The sequence below is a fragment of the Sander vitreus genome, chromosome 11 (genome assembly GCF_031162955.1).
Source record: "Sander vitreus isolate 19-12246 chromosome 11, sanVit1, whole genome shotgun sequence".
Taxonomy (NCBI): domain Eukaryota; kingdom Metazoa; phylum Chordata; class Actinopteri; order Perciformes; family Percidae; genus Sander; species Sander vitreus.
In genome coordinates this window covers 20,168,428-20,191,801 of record NC_135865.1, presented here as the reverse complement: position 1 = coordinate 20,191,801, position 23,374 = coordinate 20,168,428, and the positions used below count along the sequence as shown (strand labels likewise).

The 23,374-nt window shown below is 39.0% G+C and overlaps 1 long non-coding RNA gene across 2 annotated transcripts; it reads left to right on the top strand.

Annotated features, from left to right (window-relative positions):
- The first annotated feature begins 1,059 nt into the window (after positions 1 to 1,059).
- On the top strand, positions 1,060 to 23,048 carry LOC144525426 (uncharacterized). 2 transcript variants are annotated; one of them, XR_013502684.1, is made up of 2 exons: positions 1,060 to 1,740; positions 22,312 to 23,048. It is a non-coding gene; the product is annotated as an uncharacterized LOC144525426 (long non-coding RNA). The 2 variants fall into 2 exon arrangements; XR_013502685.1 differs by lacking the exon at positions 1,060 to 1,740 and adding an exon at positions 10,074 to 10,526.
- The last annotated feature ends 326 nt before the right edge of the window (positions 23,049 to 23,374 follow it).

Below are 23,374 nucleotides of genomic sequence, written 5' to 3'. Positions count from 1 at the left end.
TGCTTTTGCAGAATCCACAATTATCCTCCAAAAGGCCTTGCTTTTTATGTTACTGTTAACTATTAAAGGTAAAGCCCGGATATAAACATCATGCAGGTCGCCTGAGACTACAGGCCTACAGTATAGGTGCAGCAATAGCTCTGAGGAACTCCTTTTACATATAGCCTCTTGTTCATTTTTGGTCACACTTTCACACTCATTAGGTGCATTTCTTTTCCTCGTGGTTGTCTTTTTAAATTTCATCTGCAACCTTTGAAATACTCACTGAAATATGCAGCTTTGTTTTTCTATAGCAAACATTTTGTCACAGCCTATAGCGTGAGGTCAACATATGTTCAAAGACATTTAGGAGCTGAAGGCACCAATCTGCTTTCTATTTGATATAGAAATGATCCACGCGGTCAGTGTTCAGCATATGCTGCTATAGTCGTCAGGCTGGAATGAGAGAAGGGCGTCTTGATGGTGACTTCACTGACACCAACAACTTCCTGACGCAACGCTACTGTAACAGCGGCGCGGAAACAGGGAGCTCACCTTTTTATCCGATGAACCAACATGATCCTATTTCTGCATAGTAAGCAGTCTCAGCTCTCCCTCCCCTCGGTTCCAAGAACAGTGACGGGCTCGTTACATCAAAGAGTCTGTTTATGCTTCAGTTTTCTACAACATGAGGGCAAAAGCCTCGTTACTAGCCTACTTGTTGCGTTGCTTTACGGTCCTGTCTTTGCCGCGAGAAAACAGGAAATCCATTTGCCTGACCTGTTACTGTCCAAATTGTCTTCTCACATTTTGTGTTTGATAAAACCTGCTTCCACCAAGAGAAAATCAACTTTTTTTGCCACATAAATTGTGTGACAAAGAGCGAGGAACCTGTCAAGAAAAGGAATGGATGGGTGATATAATAACTCAACTTCAGTCCGGGTTTTTATGCTGAATGAAAGGGGAATTTGTGTGCAAAGAGTTTTGAAATGGAGGAAAATCGTAAATCTCTACAGTCCTGCTCCTTGCTGGTAGTAACGCGTTACTGCGCATCTCGTTACCGCCCTGCACTGTCCGGGAACTAGTTTTAAATCGAAAGGCGTGAAGGCTGCATGCGCTCTCGTTCTGAAGGCTCTGGCTCGGCGAAGTCACAGACAGAAAGCCTATACGCGCCATTGAAAGCAGGCAAGGAATTAGGCTATGTACGATTCGGAATCCGTAGTTGTGTAAAGAAATCCAAGTTATCGAGCCGGGCTTTGTATATGTTCCTCTACGCGCGCACAGGGCGCACCGACCTGTAGTAGCCTGATCTTGGATAGCCTATCAAACCTGGGCACCGTCTAGCCTAGCCTACTGTCTATTTCACTTTGAAGGGATGCTGGTCGTCCCAGACACGTGAGCTGAGCTGATGAGACGAGTTTATCGCGGATTTGGATGAGGGGTTTTCTGTGCGTTAATGGCCAGGCGTGCGAACTAGGCTATGGTGCGCTCAGATGTTTTTTTTTTTTTTCTTTCTCTCTCTCGGTCGCTCTATGTATCCACCGCTCCGCCTCCCCCTTTTCGCAACATTGACGCAACCAAAAATACTGGAACAAAAGAAACAACTTCCTTGAAGCTTTGCTGAAACTGCACTTAGTCGGAAGAATGGAAGCTGGTTGTCAACTTGCCTGGATGGAAATGTCGATGTGAGGGTGTCACCAGTGGCCGGCTGGCAGCGACAAAGATGCAGTCGATCACTCCGAAAGAAATCCAGGCTGTCGAGTAAGTGCCATTAAACATTCAGTGGAGTAATTTCAACTTTTGCTGTGTGACCTCTCGACTAGTTGAGTTTGCCGTAGGCTACAGTGTCAGTCACTACAAAAAATAAAGTCGTTTTGGTCGATTCTCTGCGACACGGGGCACAAAGTAAAGTCCCTTTAATGTAAAGCTGTCGAATTGACGAGGTAGAATATAAGTTTTAGGCCTTTATATTCATTGTAGGGGCAGTCGAGGTGCATGCTGATTTCAAAATGACAAGTAGGCTATGTAGGCTACTCTTTTTCAACAATATGACATTTAGGAGCCATTGACAACGAGGCTGTCAATCTAAAAGACGGTGTTTGTAGGTTAGTTCATCTAATGAGGGGGTCAGTTTTATGAGGTATAGCCTAAATGTGAACAACCTTTATCCGAGCAGACATAAATGTGTTGTGCATTGACAGGCTACCAGTTTATTATTGTTATTCATGCAGCAGCCTTGAGCCGTCGCCGGTTGCATGAAGATCCTGGTCATCGACAAACATGTCCCCAACATGAGTAGCATGCGATCATTTTATGAAACAGATATGGTGTCATTATTTTGGGTGATGTTTCTAACTTTGCTTTGAGGTTTAATCCGCAGTTTGTACGGACGATCACTGTGCTTTGTCGCGTCGGTGTTTTCGCTGCATGAACAAAGGACTGGATGGAGTAGTCGGCTCGGCACAGAGCGTCGGTGGAGAGCAGGCGGGCTGTTTACAATAATAACACGGTCGCGGGTGACGTCACGCGACTGACAGCGCCCTCGGCCAATCGGGGAGCCTCTTAGCCATCAGCAACACGCTATATTTGGAAAGTGGTTACATCATCGCGGTACAACAGTGGCCTGTGGAGGGAGGGACTTCCGCAGGGATTTTCAATTTGTAGTCCAGAAACAGGACAATGAGTAGATGAGTTTTGTCTTTGGAAGCTTGAAGTCTGGACTTTTAGAGTTCATCAAACATTTCCAGAAGGTGTTTACACTCTTATTTAGCCAATATGCTGTTAGGTGTGCCTTAAACACTCTTTCTGACTGTGTCATTACATAGCAGGCATGGTCAGTAAACCTACAGTATTGGCTAATTTGATATAACCTCTGAGTGTCAACTGAAATCTGTCAATAGCATGCTTCCAGTTTCAGTGCTAAAAATACTTGGCTGAGGAACACTTAGGAGGTTGCTGTTTAATTTTCATACATGCACAAAATTTCTCAGCAACAGCCTAGGCAACTCTATAAATGTTTTATCACAAATCACAAATTTGCAAAAGGGATTTTTAAATCTGTAGCCTACAGCATACCACACCATCTATAATTTGACCTTTGATTCGGATAGGGAAAAACTCCCCCAAAAACCCTTTAATGCATGGGTTTCTACATTAGAAACTAGTGATGAACAGTTATAACAAAGTATTGATACTGCAACACCTGCATATTTTCGTAAAATAATTGATAATACCGTAGTTATGGTAGAGCTTTTTTCTTCCATTTATTGCTAAATTGCAACCATACAGCACCATTGTAGCCACCAACTGTCAAAGAAGAGATTATCTGTCATCTGTCCCCAGTCCTCCTGCCTCTGCACCTACAACAGTGAAAAAACTGCAAATTGGGTCTAATATCTTAACTGTTAACACAAATTCGGTCAACTTTAAAATGCACAGGTAGACGTTCGGCTTCAGCACTACATATTTGTTCAAACACATAAGAGTTAAACATGAGAAAGAGCCTACAAAGCTGCAACAAAAGAGAAACTTATTTTCAGTGATAGATCCTGTTCAGAAAGAGCCTTAAGGTCAGCTGCGGTGAATCTTTGTTAGGAAATATTGCAATCAAATGCCAGCTGCATGGTGACAGGCTGACTTACTGCTGTATAATTATTAGTTGCAGCAGCAGTAGTAGTATATTAGACTGTCAAATAATAATACATGTAAGACTGTAGACAGTAATCTCCTTAATTGTCTAAATGTAATTTATTGGTGTTAGTATCAGTGATACCTGCTCTGATATAGCTTTGCCAAATTCAATCATCAGCCATACTACACTATAACAATGGAGACACTTTCTGCTCTGGACTCTGTTTTTTAAGAGAGCATAAGATCATTAAATACAAGTGGTGTACTTAAGACAAGCAGCCAGGAGTCTATCCCTTTAATATAAATATTGGTTTTAATGAATATTAGGCTTTGATTAGCTTTAAGCACTTGAGAATAACACAGTCATCTAATTTATTTCAGTATAAGACAATTTATAATATAATACAGTACCTACTGTGCAGTGACTTCACAACAGGGTGATATTTGCCATAGAAATACAGTCCATTGTGAAGAAACATTTCAGTTTTTAGCATCACCTAAATGTCAGCTATATTGGGTTGATTGTGATAGATGACTAATATATGTCTATAAATCTAACACATAGCCTACAAAGTGTTCTCGGTTAACAATACTGACAATGGAGACTTAGATTAGCTACCGTAATGAGTTGACACCAGATGAGTACATATGTCTATGAATGGAAAATAAATTAGAGGGCTATGTATTGTATGTGGTTTATTTTCCACTTCACCGTCTAGCAATCACTTTGCAGTCTGTCCAAGGTGTCAAATGTGTATTAAAATGTGGTCCAGAGATTTAAATCTAGAGTGCAAAACGTGTCACTTACTTTATGTTCCTGGTCACAGACTTTGGGCAAGACTGAAAACAAACACTAATACTAAACGTTATCTTGCTGATATTCGTACAGTATGAGCACAGGCATGCTGTACAACACTCATGAATGCAATTTAGGAAATTTACTGTAGGCTTTAGTGGTTTTTGAATGTTTTCTGGACTAGAAAATATTATTGCGTGCCGTGACCTAAACTCAGAGTCTAGATTGTGCTAAATGTAAGAGATAAAATGAGAAATAAGAAGGAATTGACATAATCCTGTAAGAAAAAAAAAAGTCCATTAAAAGGACAGTAGGAGGGTGCCTGGTTAGCTCACCTGGTAGAGCGGGCGCCCATATATAGAGGTTTACTCCTCGATGTAGCAGCCGCAGGTTCAACTCCAACCTGTCATTCCCCTTCTGTCTCCCCTTTCAAGTCTAAGCTGTCCTATCTAAATAAAGGCCTAACATGCCCAAAAAATAATCTTAAAAAAAAAAAAAAAGGACAGTAGGACAGTCTATTGTAGTGGGTTTCTGTTGTCATTGGGTCTCCTTTAGCCTTTTAAATGTCACTAGAGCTCACATAATGTTAGAATGATATGCTACTGCGGTAAATTAATTTGCAAATAGTTTTTTTGTAGTTGCAGATACTGAACAGTCTTCTGAGACTTGTTGATGTATTTCTTGTATGGGGTACACCTATTAGTCTCTGATTGTCACCTACTTTTTTAATTCAGTATTTTCATTAAATTGCACACTTTATTTATTTAGATTATTTCCATCCAGGTCTCAGTTGAGAGACATAATCCTGTGGTGAAGCTGCTGTTCATTTTGGGTTTTTTTAATTGCACAATCATCATCAAATTTTGAGATAAAGAATGTATACACAAAATATCCGCAATCACCAGCTTCCGGCAAAAAATATCGCAGTTAATATCAGGCTTCCAAAACTGATTCTTTGAGGCCTTTCTCTAACCCTGCATGCCTAGGATTAGGTCTTGCTTGTGTTTAGCCTTCTCTGTAATCCCTCTCAGCAGTCTGCCTCAATACAGAAAGAAAAAAATTCCGAGAGGTGTGGACAATCATCAAGATAATAAAACATTTTTACTACTAGACCAGGAAGCAACATAAATAATGTTTTGTTGGGTGATTTAAACCTGTCCCAATAATAACGATAATATATTTTTTTTTAATGGACGTCTCTCATCAGTTTGAAACACCCCAAACAGGACACTGGATGTCTGGCTCTCGATGCAGTGATACGTGTGTCTGAGGTTATTGGTCAAATTTGATTGCTTTGTACACAGGATCATATGTTTTTTTAGTCTGGAAAATGCAGTAGTTAATACATATGAGAAAATAAATCCTCATAGATGGTGTTAACTGTATAACAGAGTTAGAAACACAATATGGGGAGAAATCAAGCTGCTCTTGAGGATCTTGTCAGGGACAGTTCTGTGTCAACAGACTACACAGCTTTTCAGTTTCTACAGGGAAGTCTTTCCTGATTTTTTTGCAAAACTTCATCAGAAGTTTCAAACCAAAGAATTTCTTAGTGGAGCTTTTCTTTTTTCTTTTTTTTCCTCAGCTTGCCTTCTGTTTCCGCTACTAAACACGTTTTACCCCCCTCTGTCCATGTTACCAATGCAGCTAGCCAAGTTTTTCCCCTTAATTCTCCCCTATGCTCGTAATGTAATTTTAGACTACTCTATGAAATATACTCACTTAATTTGATTGCTATGTGTGAGAATGTCTGTAAGACCGACTATAAAAAAGGCTTCTTGTGCTATAATATGAACTTGCTGGCCAAGCATGTGATAGCGTTTAGCAGGACTCTGACTAGGAAAGTCTGTTTTATGCTTTTACTATCTATCTATCTATCTACGACAATTTTATTTCATGAGAAACAATATTTTATCATATTTTCTCACGGCCAATTAAGATGTAAAAAAAAGTTGTGTGTGCACTTTTTATAGCGCTCAGGGGCTAACGTGACCACCTCCCAGCCTTTGTACTTAAAAGAGGTCAGAGGTCTCTGTTGTGTTTACAGGGTGACCTGCTAGTGACTATTAGCCATTGATAAATGTGATGTCCCACAAGTGTGCGGGCCGGATCCCTCCAAAGGGGGAGGTGTTATAACACGCCCCACACTAACCTCCCCTGCCAACCCCACCTCAACCAGTGCATACACACACGCAAACACACACACTCTGCCCTGCTGACAGGAGCACAAGGGGGCAGCTGCTACAGATGTCTCATAGAGAGAGGGGGAGGGGAACCGGGGAGACATCAATGGAGAGTCTCTCTCTAGTATGGAGTTCTCAGTGGGGCTCATTGTGTTCGCTAAGGACCAAGACGAGGGACTAGGCCATGTTAATATAGTTAGCCTATAGTCTCTTAAACTTTGTTTCAGGGTGCTGCTCATTTTGACTGCCGTGCTGTTATATTCATGTATTACTTTCAGAGGGAGTTGTCTTCTGGTATACACTGCAAAATATCCCCAAATATTAGCTCCATTTACACAGGTTGATATTTACTATGAAGAATAAGGGGACTTTTTTCTTAGCACAAGAACACAATTTAGTCTCTGATAGTTTTGATTGAAAGAGTGAATGGAACTAACTATTTAAAATGATGACAATCTTTTAAATTCACCTCTACAGTGAGAAAAGTAGGAGGAGTTTCACACTCTATTCATTTGAAATGCCTAATTTGATTCAGGGATAGGCAGCAATGCACCATGGAGAGCTATGCATTTTCTCAAATCAGCCAACACCTAATGCTCCCATGATAGAAGGTAATTTTACTGTATAGCACACTTTTAACAAGAGTCATCTGAAGTCACCTGCTTGTGCCTTACGTTGACATTAAAGATGCTAACTGATAGTCTTCTGTGATACATGGGTGCTTATCCCTGGTTTGATGTCACCTCTGATCTTAATCAACCTGTTTTCAAGGTGTCATTCATTCTTTTTTTATTGATATTTTTCACTTCAGTAAACTAGAAGGATTTGCTTTGGAACTCTCGAAGCGTGTTGTGAGCTGAGCTTTTTCTACGTCTATTTCCCTATCATTTGATGTGATGCAGTCCCATGTCTGGTGGTGGTGTGAAATGCCATCTTTTGAGTCACATGAGGGAAGAAAGAGAGAGAAAAAAAAATCCGTAAAACTCCTCCTTGAATGAGAAGCAGCTGAGTGTAACAGCCAACCATGCACGCAAGTCATCTAACATGAAATCAAATTACATTGAATAAAAACTGCCCCAGCATGGCAACTTTGCAGCCGGGTTAGCCTGCTGTGGCCAAACACCACGATACATGACACTGTGGCTCTTGTTCAGCCCGTCTACCATAAGACAAGGGATAGCCCCACTCCTTACTACTAATGAAGAGATGCATTATAATGTGATTTCATTTGGGCCTGCAGAAAAGCTGCTGTGGATAACAGAGCAGTAAGTAGCATGGTTCATTTGTGTAGTGACATGTGACTTGTGTTTTCGTGAATCATAAGGATCTCCTGCCTAATGGAAGGCAGTGTGTGCTCATGTGACGGTGACACAATGCAGGATGAACTGTATAGTATTCACCAGAGCTCAGCTTGGCTACTGTTTGGCACTGCTAATAAGGACCCATGAGCGCCTGTTTATCTTGTTAATTTTTCTCATAATGAAACTAAACAAACCACAATTTCTGTTCATGTTACAGTAGGATTTTGGCTATAGTGGTTACTGTGTACTCTTTTTAAAAGTTTGACAAAACCAGAGGTTTTCAACAGTATACTAATCTGCAAAGATGTAAGTACTGCATATGTGCATTTGAAGATTTGAATGCATGCGTGCGTGTGTGCGTGCGTGCGTGCGTGTGTGCGTGCGTGCGTGCGTGCGTGTGTGTGTGCATGATGTCTTTTAGTACTACATCATGATCTCCCCTATGGTCACGGTGGTGTTTTTGCTGGCTCATCCCTGCCTCTCCACATGCCTGTTTAACAACACAGAGCTCCTCCTTACTGGCTTCCTGTCCAAACCAGTTTATCTGTAAACAAGTGTGTTTTTTTCCTCTCCGCCCCATTGTCCACACTACACCAGAATGCATGCACAATGGGCGCCCTCTCTCTCCTAGTCTGCTTTTGTACTCTAAAGTAAGAAAACACTATGTTTTTTTTTTACTACCACACATAGCAATGCACAGAAATGAGATGCTTCTTGATGAGGACAATTTAAAAAAAAAAAAAAAAATTACATTTGTGATTGTGTAAACATTTTCAAAAAGGTTAGTAGAAATATGAACTTAGTTAAAGTTGTGTTCAAAAGATTGACCCTTTATTCACTTAAGCACACCATAAAACTAATAGAAGGTTGCAGCTGATTCTTTTTCCAATGCACCCTGGTGGAGCCAACTACTGACATAGCAGGTGAATGTTATGTATTGTTATTATGTGTGCATTGGGATGAAATGGCTGTCTCTGTTTATATTGCCCAAGGTACACTATGCTACACTAGATATGATAACAGCAGGGTTATTGTGGCAGTACCCAACCGTCCCTGCTTTGGCCGTTGCTTGCACACTGCAGTGGTGTGTGTACTCATGTGGTGTTGTCTTAAGTTAAGAAGTTGTTATGCCTATAATATACTCATGGAATTTGTTTTTGTTTTTTTAACATGATATCCATGTCCATTTGAAAGATCAAAAGTTTTAAAAAATGGGGAAGAAGGAAACTTCAAATTAGAGAGGGCAATATGATGTCACAGCAATTTAAGATAAGAAAGCAATGTCCTCTTTCAAACTGTGGAAAATAGACAGTCTTTTAAACCCAACCCCACATTATGATCGAGAAGAGCATGGAAGAGAACATAACTGCTGACTGAGCCTTTACAGTTTAGCAGGCCCTTTACCTCAGAAGTTAAGGCTTTTATTGCTTTTTATTCCTGCTTTTTCACATCCTTTATGATTTTGGATTGCATCTCCTTGGCCTTAGGAGTAATCTCACAGATTCCTTTACTTCTTGACCTAATAATACACATATACCAGATGTTATATTCCTGTCATCTATGGCTGCAATCATATGTTTTATTAGGCCATCTTGGTTGTTTTTGATAGGCATGTCACTCCAAGACAAGCACTTGTGTGCTAGCTGCAGATAAGGACCCATTCTATGAATAAGGAACACAATTTGAATAGAAATTCATGCCGCTTATATGAAGGATGGTAAGAGAAGTTTTGCAACATATTCAGCATTCTTATACACCCAACTGACAAGTGCTTTTACATGTAGGCTTAACTCTATATGATATGCTGTACCAAAAAGTGTTAGGCCAACTGCATCTCTCAGTCATTGCTGTTTTGTTGTGGATAACTATGGAGTGAGCTTTTGAATTTGCTGTTCAGTTGGCACCATGGGCATTTATTATGCTTACTTACAAAGCTGTGGAGCTTCCACTAAAAGTTTTAGTCATTTGGTAATAATCAACATGGTAATGTTTGGTATAATAAGAAAAGTAATCTCATGCAACTATACTATTTTTTGAAATGTATACAATATTTATTTTGGGCTATGCATATAGGGTGTCTATGGTACTTAATAATGCTATTAGTATTGACTTTATTGCACATTCCCTCAATCTCCTGTTGTAACACTAAATTTTTGTGGTACATTGTGTGACGTATAAAGGCTGCATTGTGTTTTTAATAGTGCATAATCGTTATTAAGGAGTGTAGCATTCATTTCATATAAAAAAAAAATCTGGTTTGAACAAGTTTGAACATAAAGGTTTTAGCTCTGCTGAGTGCTGTATAAGTCGTTGAGGGACCGAAAGAGTTAATTTGTCTCTCTCTGTTGAACGCTGCGTGGGCTGCGAGATCATTCGAGAGTGCATTTTCAGCGTCCAATCAGCTGTGCGGACTCCACTCCGCATTCAGCCAATAGGGAGAATGGGAGGCTCTATCGAATTTGAATGAGGAGTGTATCTTTCGGCGCCATTTTCGAGTGAGCAGCGACTGCCTCAGCAGCTGCGGAGAGAGGATGCTGCGAATATAGAAAGCTGTCGCTGAGACGGGGGAGAAACCAAGCGCTCAAAATTAAACTGCGCTTTTAGAGAGGGGAATCGCAAGAATCAATGGAAACACAGGTACTTGACGCCACTAAGTATTTAAATTGATTTTAATCGGAAAATATAAACGGACTGAAGGGGAGGAATACGTGAAAAGGGGAGAGACAGACCGTGGCGGGGAGACGTTAGCCATTTGGCCAGCTTTGCTTGCTTGTACTACTCCTAGCAGCTAGCCTGTTAGCTTAGCCTGCTAGCTCATATAGAGGGAAGTCTGACTTTGCTGCGCTGTGACGGTAGAAAAGAAATATGCGCTCATACAGCGGTCCGTTTTACCCAGGAGATGAGAGGGATATATATGATTAAAAACCGAAAAATGGGAAATTATTTGGCATGTAGAAGACCCTTAACTTAGGGCTTATAAATCAAAGTTGAACTATAATGGACTGTTTTTTTCGCATTGGATCCTAGTTTTGAGCGGGAGGTGCAAAAGCAGCCAGGCTCGAGCAGAGGAGAGGCACAGTCGGCAGTGTCAACAAATGCACACGGCACATTCACTGGCTTAGGAGGGGGAAAAAAATCAAAACGAGAGACCTCGTCTGATTTTACCAAGCTTGTTAACTAAGGTGCAAGCTGGTAGATTGCATGTGTTGTTGCAAGCGGTTTGTGGGTGGTTAGAAAGAAAACACCTGGTAAGTTTGTCATTATATTGCTGTATGAGCTTACACCCAGTCATGCCGTTAATAATAAAGACGGGAGTTTGTTTTATTTTCCTGTCTGTGTCGTAAAGTGGTTCTTAACGTGTGTTTGCCGTCTTAACGGTATCTCCTGTATTAACGTAACTCCGATGACCAGTAACGTTACCAAATCATTTACCAAGTCTTAATCAACGTTAATTGCTTGCTTCATATTTGTATCTGTTAATAGATTTGAATATGTTATCTTACCTTAACGTAAACGTTGGATGATCATTGTGGCTCTCGGCCAAGTGACAACAATTATAAGTCGCCACTTCTGATGATTCAACTTTAATAGCTCTGTTAAACGTTAGACGAATGGCAGTCATAACCACTAACGATTCAGTAAAGTTGAATTAACGTCAAATATAAAAAATAAAATAAAACGGAAATTGTATTGTTAGTTGCGGTGCTGCTCGTGGCTCGCTGTAGTGTTTTTTTTTTTCTTCTTTCTTTTGGGATCATCGTAGTTTGATGTAGAAAGGTTTTCAGTCATTGCCTTTTGGCTTTTTTGCACTTAGTAGCATCGCTCCACTTTCTGTGCCCTGGACTCTGATTAAATTAAGTAACGTTACATTGAAGGGAGAGAAAAAAAAACCCTTCGAGGTATAATTGGGTTAGTAAAGAGTGACAAAACTGATCCAATCATTAATTACTGGAGAGGTTGTATGTATGACATTTTATCCTGGCTTATGTTTCTTATAATGAACATGACTACTCGAATAATAAAGCATGAGAGAGGAAAAGAGAGGCTCCATATAATTGTGCGTCTAAACCCGCCCCTTCTACTTCCTTCTAAGTAGAGATCGGTTTAATGTGTTACATAATGCGAGGCCTTCCTATCTTTTAACGTTGCAGGGTTGCATTTATTTAACCAAATACGTGTCCACGTTGTCCAAATATCTACATTACATATTTACATTTCTGAAAAATCTTAATTCGAATTAACTGCGTTGAGAACATGAGACAGTAGGCCATTTCCCTGCAATGCCTTTTTTTTCTTTCTTTTTTTTTCTTTCTTTTTTTTTTCCTTGCCCCTTCACAAATGACAGGGTGCTTACTAATAGCATTTGTCCAGGAATTTTATTTTGTCATACATATTCTGCAGCAGTAAGGTTAAGAGTTGTTTCCACTTCAATTAGATATGCATGAGCTGAATGAAATTAAACTAAATACCATTGTGTTATGCATAGCTTTCTTCACTGAAATTGCAGATTGTATCCTTAGTATAATCATTTTTGGTGAAGTGGGAGAGCAATTTCACCATGAAACCGCCCAGCTTATATAGTTAGATATTGTGTATTTGTTTTTGAGGGCATTTAGTTGGAGGGAAATTAGCTAAAGTGATATGAGGCAAAGATCTTTCACAGCCACATAGAGCGAGGAGGAGGAGGAAACCACTGTACTATAAGATCTGATGTGTCTGACTGACAAGAAAAGTTTAATTTGTTGGTGTATGAAACAATGAATAGTATGATGACTTCAAAATGTGACAGGCGTGTAATTATCTGCTTTAGGAATAAACAAATTGGTTGATTTTTAATGTGCACCACATGGTGTATTTAAATTTATGGGCAACTTGTATAACCCACGTTTCATTTATCTCTTTACATGTGGTGGTGTTAACTCCAATATGACATGCACACATAATGTAAAAAAAAAAAAAAAAAAAAAAAAGAAAATGCTGCTTCTTGAGAAATGGAACTACAGTGTAAAAATAGAAATGCAATTTGGGTTACTACACCTAAGTTGGGATGTGTTGTGTGTACATGGAAAATGTAATTATTCAAAGCTCAATATCTAATTGTCTTATAGGATGGATTCACATTTTTGATATTAATACTTGTAATACTGTGTGTGTGTTCAGAAATATTGACACACACTGCGTAGCCTACACCTGCCTGCTTATTTAATGCTAAAAGTTGAAGTCTGTCTACTGGTCTGTCATGGAGTGAATTCAGACAGATAACTGTTAGCTGTTTTAAAGATAGAAAGTCATATTGCTCTAATACCTTACATGTAGAAAAAAATATTACTGAACCCTCAGCTGGCAAAGTGTAGGGGAAAAAAAGTCACTTTTCTTTCTGTGTCAGTCGATTTGTATAGATAGAAAAAGGCTACAATATAAGTTATAGACAGTACTTAATCTTTTAGTTGAGGCAGCATTAGTGATTATTAAAATCTAATTTCATCCAATTGAGTTCATGGAAGCAGTCTTTTGTAATCGGTTTTACAAAATCAGCTGTACTGTCTGCCTGTTGCTGATTTTTCTGTTTCATAAAAACTAGATTTTAATTTTGTCAGCTCTAATCTCTAGAGGGGATGAGGTAGCACTTTTTCAGAGTGAAATTGTATGATTAAGAACCTTAAGTAATATATAAACTTCTGCACTGGCTATCTAGTTTTAGAATGTGTATCTAATGTGCTCATACAGGTGAAATAGGTATAAATATTTTGCTCATATTCTAAAGAGGAATTACAGTATTGATGACACTGTCTGTTTGCAATTGTCAAATTAGTACTGGTGTATTTGAACAGTTTCTTATTCCTGTGGTGCCTACAGTTAGTCTCCTGTAAATGCTACAGGTCTATGTCTCGCCTCCATTCTCTGGTATTTGCCTCTTAACTCTCTTTGTACAGCACTGTTGTGCTGTTTCAAACTGTTAGCATGACATTCTGTGACTCATCATTCTGTCTTCTCAGACCCCTCTGGCAAAATGGGCTCCCACCCCCATTTCCTGGTGAAACTGTGCTTTTCTTTTTGTACTTGCTCACGTGTTGTAGCCAGGCTGCAGAGAACCCCCACCCTTCTCTTCCCTCTTTCTGCAACACTCAGCACAAACTTTATAGTATTCAAATTTGCAGTAATGGGAACTGGTTTTCATGGGTCTTGTTTTTTTTCTCCAGAAGTTGGCCTTGGTTTTATTTCTATGTAGGGTTCTAGGGTTGGTATGCTAATTTATAGATTTTTGTTTTTTTACTGACCGATAGCTGACCCTTGTTAACCGATCATTAACCGTTAACCGACAAGCAGGCAACTGAGTACCAGTTCATCCGTCCTGGAGGCTCAGACATACTTTCGGCGGACTTGTAGCGGTTGCGCAGCCACAATGTTGCGCGCTGTGACATGGAAACAAGCAGTCACCTGTAACCACTTTCGTGTTCGTGACACAACCCCGCAGGTGTCGGCGGAGCGCGTGTCCAAGCTTGTCTCCACTGCATCCACCAGCGAGGTTGTCGGCCATACTCTCTGTAGGACAGTCTATTTAACCCGCCAGTCTCCATATAGTGGCATGTGTCACGTAGCTCTCCGCCCCGTCCAGCAGAGAGCCACGAACTTAGTAGAATAAAAGAGCTTAAAATTTGCACTAGCAACTTAAAATAAGATTTTCTATTTTGAGTGAAAACAATTGTGCTGAGAGTTAAGCAGTCTGGAGCATAGTAATATAATAAATCTCATTCTATTTATATGGTCTGAAGTCTTGTTGATAAATGGGATTCAGTTTTTTCAGAACTCTGTGCATAGTTCCATTTTTGTGTGTGTATACAATGGAGAAAAACTAATACAGGATTTCTTTCGGGAGATGTCGCGCCCAGTTCGTAACACTGAAAATATATAAATATTGCAATACATTAAAACATTTTGTTTGCTACCTAAAAAGTTAGCCTAACGTTACTTATGGGTCGGAAGAGAAGCTCTGTATTCTAAAAATTGTTGGCTGAATTAATGGAGAAAAATGTTAGGGATATTGAGGAGCGAGCTGGTCATTATTGGGGGAGATATATATATATATATATATATATATATATATATATATATATATATATATATATATATATATATATATATATATATATATATATATATATATATATATATATATATATATATATATATAATTAGTTACCCGCTGATAACAATTGCATCCCGGTCGAGGCGGTTAACTTTGCCATTGATAAGCATTGCTCTCCGGCGGAAGCCAGGTCGCTCTGGTGAGTGAGTTAAGCATGAAGCTAACTAATGCTCTGTTTGCACAGTTGCCATTAGCGCTGTTAGCGATCTCAGTTTCCTCCACATTTTTTCTCTCTCTCTCTCTCTCTCTCTCCCTGTTTTCCGCTGATCGGCAGTATGAGCTCACTATGACCACAAATGTTGATTCAAAAACTATTTTATTGATTTAAAAATGGTCAGCGAGAGTCTATGATCAGCATTCCGTCCATGACAACGGTGTGTTATACTTCGCAACAGTCTGTTATACAGAAATAACAGTCAACAAGACCGTGTAATAAGGCAAAATGATAGCGCTCAACAGTTCCGGAAGTAAAAATCCCATTCATTTTCTCCATAGGGATTTTGATTATTAGCCATTATGTCTAAACCATCCGAGGTAGACTGACCACGAGCTCCGAGGTTGTGAAGCAAAGGTTTCTGCTCCTGTAGAAGCTAGAAGTCCATATGAAGTCAACCTTGTTTTAAGAAAAACTTTATTATTTTTATAAAAATTTATTCGCGATCTTATGGAGAAATACTACACTACCCACAATCCTAAGCTTAGCAGCGACGGCTCTGATTGGTGAAACTGTTACCATGGAAATGTTAACCAAACCCGCGAATGGCTAGAGCTAGCTGCTACCATTGAAGTCTATGCTAGTTTGTGTACACAGTCTTGTACCTTTGCCTTTTTTGCTTATTTTGCGTCAAATCAAATGTTTTATGTTCACGATTCATCTCAAGCTTTCATACAGTAGGTGCTGCATCACTGTAGTAGGCGTTACACCTGTTTCACCTAAATGGTAGATGTTAAAAACGCTGCTTATATTGGTGGTTAATATTGTTTTTAAATAATGATTAGTTATGTGCTTAACTGCTGTTATGGTGTGTGTGTGTGTATAATCCAATAAGAAGAGTTCAAAATTAGCACCATCCACCAGCCAGGTAGATGGTGCTGGTAAAATATACATGTGGCTGGTAGATTTGATTCACTCACCAGCCAAAAAAACCCCCATGGTAATCTAATGAGTGGCTGGTAAAGTAAGTGGTATTTTATGGCCTGCTAAAGTAAGCTTATCTGTTGTGAACGTTGATGAATTTAGGTGGTCAATTAGAGGGTTAAATATTTTGTAGATTTTCAAATCTTATGATCTTCTGCAGCTGCACTCAAAAAGTGTCCCCAGATTCCCTTTTGTTGTTGTTTTGTGTTGTGACAGAAGTACTTATGGACTTGGACATAATATTCAGAGAGAATATGTCAGCTGTTACAGTGCTGGTGAATTCTCTGCTTGACAATTAAATTTTAGGTAGTAATATGATAACCTGCAACCGCACTGGCAGTAAGATCTGACATAGCAGGAGTATACCTCCTCTGATTACACACACATGGTGTTTTCATTTCTGCTACACCAGCCTTTTTTTTTCACTCGAGGGTGCTAGATTAGCCCAGAGTATTAACTTGTGGGCAGTTTGATTGGAAAGATTTATAGTGATCCTAAATTATTGGTGGCTGGTTATGTGTATTTTTATTTTAGTGGCCCTAACTGGGTAGGCAGGTAACACCTTACCCTCTATCCCCAGACAGGCAGTGTGCTTTGGTGCAGAGAGACCAGATATTTTTACACACAATCTGACCAACAATTTTTCTCGTTTGGTCAGTTTTTAATGTTTACTTTCAAGAAACTAATTCGGTGCATTTGAGACAGTTATATATGCACACACATAGTTTTGGATTTACTGCTGTAACTCATGTTGATCTGCTGGTGTGTAATTGTCACTGCCAACACAGTTGTAAGCTTAGCAAGCAACAGTGAAATCATCGGAAAGATTAATAATGCCTGTATTTACATGTAATTTTAATTTTGTAAAATACACAAGAACAATATTACACTTTTGATTTATTTATTTTAATGTTGTATCAACATGTAAATGTAATCAACAGTGTAACAAAATTTGAGTTTTTGACAAAAAAAGGTCCTTGGAAAGCCTAATTACTTTTAGCAGGAAAAGATTTTGGTTGTAATGTTTAACACATGTATTACACTGTGAACTCAAGTATTGTTAGTATCTGAATTCATTCTAGGAATTTTAGTTGGACTATGCACACAAAATAAACCAGGTATAGTCTATGTGTTTATGTAATTGGTTTATGGGTGTGCCATTCAACTCACACTTTAGCTTTACTTCCTCTTTCCCCCCCTCTTGCTTCTGAGTGCATGTACATACAACATACACACTCATTTCAGCCTTACTGATTGTTCTGTAAGTAGTGATTCACTGTAATTTAAAAAAGGTTGTAGTGATGTTAAAAGTTGTGGTAGTTTTCAAAAATGTGTCTGGTTCTTGCCATGCCTTTTTTTTATTTTATTTAATTTTCCGTACTAATGGTCAAGTGTAAATGAACGCACTTTTGAAATTGCGCCACACTGTACTGCGTTGTCTGCATCCTGTTTATTGCTGCTCTGTCTTCCATGGCAGTAAGAGGAAGCTTGAGATAGTTCATATAAAGTAGTAAATAATGAGATCAGAAATTGATTTTGTTGAGGAATGCATAATACTGTGTTGAAATGCATCATTTCTACAGTAAGAGGCAGGTACAGCAATTGTGTGTTCAGATTAAATATTTCACCAGACACATTGTGGACACACTGGTGTGTTTAGATGACAGACACTGCTGTATGTCTTGGGGGAACCTTATAATGTGGTCCACGCTTTCTTTGGAAGTGGTTACAAATATATTTTAACTATTCTTAAACTTTTAAAGGCATGCACTGTTGTAAGATCTGGTCTCACTAATTCAAAACCGCATGATGAGTCCTATTCAACATTAATTTACATGTTAGATGATTGTTGTGCCTTAAAAACGTAATTTCCAATGCAATGTTTCAAATAATTTTATCCATTATAGATATTGTGTACCTAAAAAGTCTGTCTGTCACACTCACACCTGACAGTAAATGGAGGGGTGGTGTATACCTGTGGAGTGCAAGAATGACTCGGCGGTCACTCTCACAAATCTGCTAGTTGTACGGTTTCCTGGTTTACTTCCTTGTCGATCCCAGGTATGTGTTTTCACGTGTTTCTGGAGTTTTCTGTAATTAATTCGATAAGATATGGCTGTAGCTTCCAGGGAATCCCAGTCACTCTGCCTGTGCTATGCAGGACATGTTTTGCTGGCTGTGCAAATTAACAGGTTTTTCCAGGATTAACACATACCATAACTACTGTGTATGGAACAAAGCAGTTCTTCATAAGTAGCATCCTTGATCTACAGTGAACAATAAAAGCTGTTCAATGCCTCCTGGATTGCTTTTAGACGTACACACCCTCTTTTAAAGTATTTTTATAAATTTTATAACTGTTATATATTTTTTTTCTGATCTGTCATCACAATTGGTTGCTTTGATATCACATATTAATTGGTTTTGTATTTGCTTACTACTGTCAAAATCTCATGCTGTGTACATGCTGCACCAGTAGCTGGTGAAAGATTATAAAGTTGTGGCACAGTGAACATAGTATATTTGTACTGTATGTGTTGACTTGCCAAACAAGGACAACAATGATTTGGCTAGCCTAATACCTGCCGTTTATCTAGCTTACATTTTTAAAGCGATGGATTTTTTAATTGCGCGTGTGTTGCTTGCATGCCAGTGAAAAGAAACAGTGTGTCTTACGTTAATTGTATTTTGGATGACTAAATATATATTGTGTAACTAGTATAAATCAGTAATATTTTTTAATCGTTAGTGCTTTCAAAGTAGGCCATTGTGTCTGCAGATATTTAACTTTGAGTATTTCCCATGTCCCAGTGGCTGAAGATAGAAAGACACAATAAGAAACTCAAATTTGCATGGATCCTTTCGTGCAGATAAGTGTGATTGCCATTCAGTTGCACAGCTTGGTCAATGTAGATCTTCCTTTAGTTTGTGCTTATACAGGCAGAAAATGGTGTAACCAGACCAAAAAAAGGCTGGCCCAGACCACTTCTGGGGAGGTGATGGGTTGTCATGTCCCTGTACCCAATGGGGTGTAGGAGGTTACTTGACCTTCAACCTTGGGGTCAGGTGACTCTGAGCCCATTGTATGGGGAGCAAATGGTGTAGCAATGGGTTAAAAAGGCTGAGCAGTGAAGGTGACATGTCCGGGCATGCTGCCTTAAAGGAGAGGGAGAAAAAACGGGGAGAGGTTAGAATCATTGATGCGAACGACTTATAAAGAAATTATCAGCTTAAAAGTAAAAATACACAGCCTACCTGGAGGGTTCCTTTGTGCACATTTGTTATGTAATTTTTTTTTAGGATGAGCAAGGTAAAATAGTTGTTATGACTGGTAGTTTAGATTATACCATACTGTCTAAAAAAACTGGCATTAACATATGCCATAGAAAAGATAAGAATATAAGAAAATGATTGGGCAAATATTCTGTATGTGATTCCAAGTTGTGTGTTTCCCATGTTTTTCCACTTTTTTTATGTAACTAGTTATTAATTGATTTTTTTAAATAGTTTTTTTTTTTTTTTGCTCGCATCATTTAATCAGGCACTGCTTCCAATAGTTGTGAATGCATTCTGTGATGTGGATCTTGACAGGAAATGTGGGCCCTACTAGCCCAGGCCTAATACAAGGTGATTTTGTCATTCCCCACATATCTGACAATTATACCCCTCTGATGTGAAGTTGTAAATTAATCACAGTGTAACTCCAATCAAATGTTTTGAGTATTATTAGTTGACTTTTTGATACCTTGTGCAATGCTGTAAACTCTAAACCAAATGTTTATGTGCAACAAATTTTGCAAAGGCTGTGCAAATTTTGTGCAAACTTATTTTTGAGATTTTTGAAATAATTGTAAAATTGGTACTTAATGTAAACTATGGATTTTAAGACATTTCTTTATGTTTAGGCATACATGTCATCTTACATGTTTGAAAGAGCCAGGCTCCTACACCAATTTAAAACAATTAAAATAAATAAAAGGCACTGCACTAACTATCCTCACTGTGTTCCCACCCTCCAGCTGACGATGGCAAGAGGGTGACATCTTGCCACCGTCAGGGGTGTCTGACTGGATAACATTGTTGCACTTGTGTTCTCTGTTCTTGCATACCTAACAACAAATTTCAACTGTAGTCATAACCGGGAATTACATGTATTATGCCTCAAGATAGAAAGATGAGGTAGGTAAAGTTAATGGAAATTTTAGGCAGCATAACTGGAGGTTTCTTTTCCCGATTCGATACCTGAAAGCATTGGCCGATTCAGAGTTCCAATTCAATACCAATGCTTATTTATAAATAAATAAAAAAAATATATATATATAAATATGCATTTTTCAAGTCGATTTTAATGATTTTTTTCATTTATTTTTTCGGTCATCTTCTGAGCTGCACTGGAGTGTGTTTGTGAATCAGAGAGAAGGCCAGCACATCTTGTCAGTGTTTTTGGGAGGGAAGTATGTTAGAGATGTTATTAGGTCCCGTCTGTCAGGTCCATGTCAGACCAAGGTCATAATTACAGGTCCATTGAGACCTCTAGTGGCAACACATTTGTTGAACCCAATCTCCTCCAGGATTATCAGGACAAAGTTTGTTTTAGCACCTTTGCATACAAACTAGGTTTTGTCAAAGGAGATTTTGTTTTAAAATTCAAATATATTGTTGAGGTTTACAAGGACAGTCTGGAACATCTTGCTAGAAAAGTTACCATTCTTGGTATAAGTGGAAGGGCTACTTTTTATGGTACTTTATTGATTCCCCTAGTTGGCTAAATTTGTCTGGTCAGCTATTGAACAACGCCTCTGATGCTGGTAGAGTTTCAATGATTGGCTAAATGACACTTGAACACATAAGCTAGCTCTTGACAATTGTGTAAACTTAAGGATATGCAGTCTCTCCAATAAGTTGATACTAGCTTTATTAAAGGGGTTAAAGTGCATTTTAAATACTATATGTTGGTACTGGTTAAACAGTTTTCTAGGATGTCAACCTTTTTTTCTTAAAATTTTATATATATATAAAAATGTCTTCTTTTTTTTTAAGGTTAGGTACAGTGTTTTCTATTGGGTGCACATTTAGCTGAGGACAATGTAGCAGTAATTAGCTTTGTAACCTAAGAGTGTTCAACCACTGAATGAGATACTTGACATACCCTCTGACAAGCAACCATCTTTGTAGCTCAGACAAAGATGCTCACTTTACGCCCAGGTGTCTGGAGCACCTGTCTGTCAATAGCACTAAAGTATGTTACTGGGCATGAAAATGCCACAGTATTTTGAGTGATACAGTGAATCCTTAGAAAATGTCATATTTTGAGTCCTGCAGAGTACCGACTGCTATTTTTCTCCCCGTCAACCCTGCTCCCCTGTTTCCACATTGCTTTGTTGACAAATCTATGTGAATAATTTGTCATACCATATCAGTGTTTGGAAAAATGAATTGTTTGGAACCTTAGCTATGCTACTAAACCATTTCAGTCAACCATGTCAGATCTGCTGTTGCTATTGCAAATACAATGGCTTATGTTTTACTCAATTAGAGAACTTGTCTGCTCAAATTATTGCGCTCAAGAAATGAGCTTACTTACACTACTCACTATATGGCAAGTATGTGGACAACCCTGCTCCTAGGCTGACTGGTTCCAATGAAGAGGAATCTTAATGGTAGAGCATACAATGATATTTTAAACAGTATGGTTCCAGTGGTGTGGCAACACTTGAGTATAAGGGCCTTTCTTGTTTCAACATGACATTGCCCCTGTGCATTTATTAATTTAAGCAAGATCCATAGAGAAGTTTAGAGTGGAAGAACTTAACTTGCCTGTATCTCTGACCTGGATTGAACTGGGATGATGTTTGGTCTTATCACCCAGCCTCACGTTGTGGCTAAATTGGTGCAAATGTCTGCAGCCAGGTTTCAATATTTTTTGAAAGTTTTCCCAAAGGAGTGGAGGCTGTTGCAAAAGCATGGGAATTTTCCATAGTTTTTAAATGAGACATTCCACAATATACATGGCGTAACATTCTGTTGTCCACATACGTTTGGCCATACAGTGCACTTTGTTGCCCCACGCTGCAACTTTGACAGGCTGAGTGTCAGAATAACATTTAATGGCATTCTTTTTTTCTTCTGTGTTTCAGGTGGTGAACCTCGTCGCCTGCTTTAGTAGTGGACAGAAGACTTGAATCTGAAGAAAAAAAATTCTGATTATCTGAACTTTGTGTGGTAGATACTAGTCTGTAGCCATCTGTGAACATGTGGTTTGGACTAGAAGCCTGGAGGATGAAGACTGCAAATAACACAGAAGATGAAAAGAGTTGGAAGTGGAGGGACTTGACTGCAGTTCTGGTGATGCTGTAGCAGCACGGAATGGTTTGTGGGTTACACTGAGATGCAGGCCATACTGTGCTGCCGCAGTAAAGCCTGAATATACAACCTGGCTGTCACTTTGCGCTTCTTCAACATGTTGAAGCTGACTTGTTTGCTATCACTCCTGGATTTAGTCTCGACTTTCTGAAGTAATGCCACGTAGACAATTGTTTGGCTGATTTTGCCTTTCTCCTTTGCTGGTCGCCTTACTGTAGCAGCACGTAAATATTGGAGTTAAGACTAGCTGAAGCCTCCAGTATTGATCGTGCTGCTGAAGCAAAGCTGACCACTCACAATCAGTGCAACCAGCCACTACTCAGACCACCCTGGTCATGCCAAACTGACTGACAGCGAGTGAGTTCTTGAGAGACACAGGTACACTGTTTACACACAGCTTTTGAGTTAGCCTCCAACACTGCCTTGCTTTAATAGTTAAAATGTGTATACAGCATCGTTTTACATTTCACTGTCACCTCTGCACACTTGGAGAAATAAAATTTGAAATTGCCTTTTTGTCTGTAATGTGTTTTGAACATGACACGCTAAACTTTTTTTTTTTTTAACAGACTGCTGTCCTGTATATTAGTATTTTATTCACGTTATACTAAAAGTTTCGCTGACACTGGAAATCCCTTACATGGTTTTATATAGTGCCGCCATCCACACAGAAGAAATCATGCACAAGATGGCCTGCGTGGCCTCGCTGCAAGCTACTGGGATGTCGGCGGATATCCGGCCTGTTCATGGGCCGTGACACAGAAAGATTGGCTGCGGATTACAATTATTGGACTGTAGTGTACACACCATTGAAATATAACAAGTAATTCAGTTTAT